The sequence below is a fragment of the Aethalodelphis obliquidens genome, unplaced genomic scaffold (assembly GCF_003676395.1).
Source record: "Aethalodelphis obliquidens isolate GAN/ISIS:26980383/991018 unplaced genomic scaffold, ASM367639v1 scaffold17, whole genome shotgun sequence".
Lineage (NCBI taxonomy): Eukaryota > Metazoa > Chordata > Mammalia > Artiodactyla > Delphinidae > Aethalodelphis > Aethalodelphis obliquidens.
The window spans coordinates 23071998-23076928 of record NW_020837961.1 but is presented as its reverse complement, the minus strand read 5'-3'; the positions used below and the strand labels follow the sequence as shown (position 1 = coordinate 23076928).

Genomic DNA, 4931 nt, shown 5'->3' with positions numbered 1-4931 from the left:
TGTCTGCCCCTGCCCTTTCAACTAGAAGAAAATAAATCCTCTGGAAGTAACACCATTTAAAGCCTGAAAGTAAGTCTAAAATTTTTCACACACAATGTCCTGAATTTAATAAAAAATGGCCAGGCATACCAAAAAACAAAACCAAATGATCAAAAACCAAGCAAAAATGTATATATATTCAAATAGAAGAAACACAACCTACAGATCTAGATCATGAAGGAATCGGACAGGGACTTTTAAACTACCGTGATTAGTATGTTCAATAACTTTGCTGATAGTATGAATGATTTCAGGAGAACTGAAAATGTTAGAGAAGAATCGAATGGAAGTTCTGGAACTGAAAATTATAATAACAGCAATTAAGACATCTATAGATGGGATTAACAGCTGAAGAGATTAGAAAATAAATCAGAAAAAAAATTTCCTGACTGAAGTACAAGAAGAAAAAAAAGATGAGAAATCACAGAAAAAAAATATTTATATATATATATAAAATATAGTGAAAAGATCTAAAGTACATGAAATTGTATTCCCAGATGGAGAGGTAATAGGGAATGAAGCAGAAGCAATATGTGAAGAGATAATAGTGAAAATTTTCCAAAATGGTATGACACCAAGTCACAGATTCATGAAGTACTATAGTGCCCAACTAGGATAACTTCAAAGAAAATCAAATCTTGACACATAAAAGATAAGATGTTGAAAAAGACAAAGAAAAAATCTTAGACTGTTGAGGAAAAAAGAAACTTTTAAAGATGATAGACTTTTGGATAAAATGACAGTGCTTTTATGACTCTTTCTTTACAACTATAAAATCATTTACTTATATTTGTATTTACATAAGACTTTCTAATTAATCAAAACTTTTGGTTATTACCGTGTACAGTACCTATGAATTAGAATCATAGCATCTTATAATGGTAAGGAGTTTTAGTAGACATTGATTTTTACTTTCTATTCAAAGCATGAATACTGTTCACATCACCCTTAAGACATGATCAGTTTTCACCCTCTATCTAGATGTTTCCAGTGACAAGGAACTTTATACATTTTAAGTTGATCCAATACATTGTTGATAGCTCTAGTTATTAGGAAATTATGCCCTTTATAGAATCCATGTTAAGGAATTTGAATTTTATCCTAAGAGTGAAAGTAAACTACTAGAAGGATTTATGTTTTAAAATATGCACTGAAGTACAAAGAATGAAATAGAGCTTTTAAAAAAATCAGCTAAGAGGCTGTTACAGGTACTCAGGGAAAATTTTTTGATGGTGATCTAGACAAAGCTGGCATAGAAATAAAAATTCTAGAAGTTTTTTAGGAGATAAAAAAACAATAGTAGTTATTTGGATTTAGAGGGAAAGGGAGATGAAAAGAATAACACCCAGGTTTCCGAATGGATAGTGAGAACTTTCAATGAAATAAGAGCTCAGAAAGATGAGCAGATTTGGAGATCATATTGCATTTGTGGTGGGTCTAGGGAAGACAAGAAATCCAGACTCAAAACATATATTTTCAGAATTTTAAGAATAAAAATGTAAATGAATCCATAAAAGTGGATGAGATAGCAATTCAATAATAAAAGGACAAACAACCCAACTTTAAAAAGGGCAAAGAATATGAATATACATTTCTCCAAAGATGAAATACAAATGACCAATAATCACACGAAAAGATGTTCAATATCATTAGCCGTCAGGGAAAAGCAAATCAAAATGACAGAGATACTATTTCACACTCACTAGCATGGTTATAATCAAAAAGACAGATAAGAATAAGTGTTGGCGGGCTTCCCTGGTGGCGCAGTGGTTGAGGGTCCGCCTGCCGATGCAGAGGACACGGGTTCGTGCCCCGGTCCGGGACGATCCCACATGCCGCGGAGCGGCTGGGCCCGTGAGCCATGGCCGCTGAGCCTGCGCGTCCGGAGCCTGTGCTCCTCAACGCGAGAGGCCACAGCAGTGAGAGGCCCGTGTACCGCAAAGAAAAAAAAAAAAAAAGAAAAGGAGATTTAATTATTCACAGGTAGCTGAGCAATCCTTGTGTATCTTTTCTTAAGAAATTCTGCAAAGCCAATATTAGAACTCTGTAATTTGGTTACCTTGCTTTACAAATTATGTCTCTAATCAATTAATTTTTTAAAATAGATTGAATGATGTCAAGAAATATGCCTACTGCTATCAGTATGTGGCAGAATAGAAATTTGTTAAACCTGCTAAAATCTTTGAAGATGTCAGCTGAATCTTTTCTTTGATAATTTAATCTACATTATATGTGAATTATTATAAATTTAACATGATTCTGTGACTGCTTTCATCTGTTTGTTGAGTGTAAGAAGTGAAAATGTTCCAGAGTAATTTTTTAAGTTTTACCTTAATAAGATTAATTTTAGTAAATATTCCAGGTGTTCAGTGTAAACATTTTAATCCTGATGTACTCTAAGTAAAATGAATCATTTACTCTGGACATGCTAGTCTCTCAGGTAGATAATATAAGATGTTCATATAACAATATCTGTTCAGGAGGGTGAAAACATTCACCTTCTTAGTTGTTGGCACCTCTTTTTGAATTGAATATTAGAAAACATTTTTTGGGTGGAAATATATCTCAGAATTATGTTCTCCTTTACCTGCAGAGTCTGGCTGTAGAAATGTTAGTATTTCCATATAGTCCTGGAATAGATATGATTATTTAATGCTATCAAAATCTGTAGTAATGTTTCTGTATGTTAAATATGATCATTTAAATTACTAGTTTCAGTTTAAAATTTTTTCTATGTCCAATTGTTTCTAAACAATTTTTTTTCACAGCACGATACTTATTCTACCAGTATGTAACGCTATAGGATAAGCAACTAGGCAGTGGTCAGTTCACCAAAATTGAAGTTCAAATTATTTAAGTTTAAAGTATTATAAGAAGAGATCTATATTTATACTGGAGTATTTTTAAATCTTGAATATCCTCAGTCTTAAGGTTTGAGGCAGAAGAAAATTACAGTCAGGAAGAGCATCACTTCCTGTCTGTGCTGCTCCAAGCCCACGTCCAGTGGCTGAGAGCTCAGGGCAGGCTGAGGTGTCCCTCTAAGTGCCAAGTGGACAGAGGCTCACACACCCAAGCCCTGGGCCTGCTCAGTCACTGGTGTCATGAACCAAGTTGTAATGGCACATGGTCCCACTGTGCCCTTCTCATCGTCTGTAGCTGCTTTTGCAGCTACGTTGGTGGTGGGGAGAAGATGGGTCACAGACACCATGGCCCCAAAACCTGTTAACAGTCACCGCCTGGTCCTTTACAGGGAAGGCCGCTGGTGCTGGTCCTGCCTGGAGGAAGCAGTGGGCTCTCTTCTCCCTGCGGTGTTCCTGCACAAGCTGGCACACCCCAACCTGCCCGCCCCCCCAGGTGGGGACACCATCGTCACTTGTTCCATACGGCACAGGTTGACAACTCAGCTGTAGTGTGACGTCACCACGAGGCTAGAATGTCCTTAGAACTCTGACCCTGAATAGCTTCCCTGCACTGATTGACTACTGAACGCTCTGAAATCCCCTGGCTCAGGTGTGTGGCCTTTGTCCACAGCCACGTGGAGAGTGCCGCCAGTGGTGGCCCCAGGCAGTCCCGGGAGGTGCTCGCCCTGCACTTGGAGATGCTTTTGTTAACTCTCTCTCTGTTCCCCAAACCAAGCCAAACAACAAAGGAAACACACATAACTCAAACTTGAAAGGGATAATACGCTACTAGTTCGCACTAAGTTTTTTTGGGGAAAGGGAAATAAATGTATGTATAGATGCGATCTATTGTTGCACTTACTGTTAGGGAATGATGAGGGCATCACCTTGTCAGTGCGATGGGACAAGTAGTGCTGATGTCACAGGTGCTCTGACTCAGAACCACACTCACCAGGAACTCTGGGGGTGTCTGTGGGGCTGCGGCACGGTGTCACCCATCAGTCGCTGCCCAGGCCTGGCTTGCAAACGTGTGGCTCTCCTGCAGCAGCTGGGTGAGCTCCCGGATCCTGTAGCGCTCCAGAGGCTGCTTTAGTTCCACCATCTTGCCAGAGAGGCTCTTCACGCTTGTTTGAAGTCCAGTGATCTGCAAGTTCAACAACTGGAGTGTCGGCATTTCTCGCTTCTTTCTTCATGCGGAACAGAAGAGACTTCCAGCTCCTGCTGTCCTCCAGAGGCCTTTCTAGATGCTGCCTCGGGAAATCCATCTTCTTTCCAGTGTCAGCGAGTTCCTATACCACCTCACTCATTATCAGGCTATACTGCTGCTGTAGCTCAGCAAGGTGACTGTGCAAAGATTTCTTTTCCAGAGTCAGGCAGCGAATTTCTTCATTCACAACTGTTGAACAGTCCTGAGTGGCTGTAGATTTGGGGGGGGAGTGGGCAGGAGGTGGTGGTTGGCTGTGTTCCAATAAAGCTTTATTTACAAAAAGGTGGTGGGCTGGATTTGGCAGGTGGCCTATAGTTTGCTGCCCTTTGCCCTAAGTGATATAACAACTCCATGGGACAGAGAGGGATGAGGAAACTGGATAGTTAGGACTAGAAAACGAGCTAATGATTTGATAAACTCTGATAAACCAGAACGTTTTGAATTAGGAATTAGGAGACCAGCTTCCAGAGCCTGCTTGGCCATTAAGTTACTATGTGGCCTTAAATAGGTCTTTTAACCCCTCTGGGTCCAGTTTTCTCCACTGGCAACTTGGGCGTTGGATTGGTTGTAAATTCTTGAACAGATGGCAACACGTGTCTTGCCTGGGCGAGGAACACTTCGTCGCTGTGCAGGGGCCGGCAGCCACTCCAGTACCTGCCCATCAGGTTGAGGAGAGCTGCCAGGAGCCTCACCTCCAGGGCGGCCTTCTTCACGGGCGGGCGGCGCAGCTGGGTGCAGGTTGGGACACACCTCGCTCACACCGGGGGGGGGGGGGGGGGGGGGGG

The 4931-nt window shown here is 41.0% G+C and overlaps 1 pseudogene; it reads right to left on the bottom strand.

Moving 5' to 3' along the window:
* Positions 1 to 3809: 3809 nt before the first annotated feature.
* Positions 3810 to 4931, bottom strand: part of LOC113626042 (centrosomal protein of 72 kDa-like) — a 2329-nt pseudogene continuing 1207 nt past the window's right edge.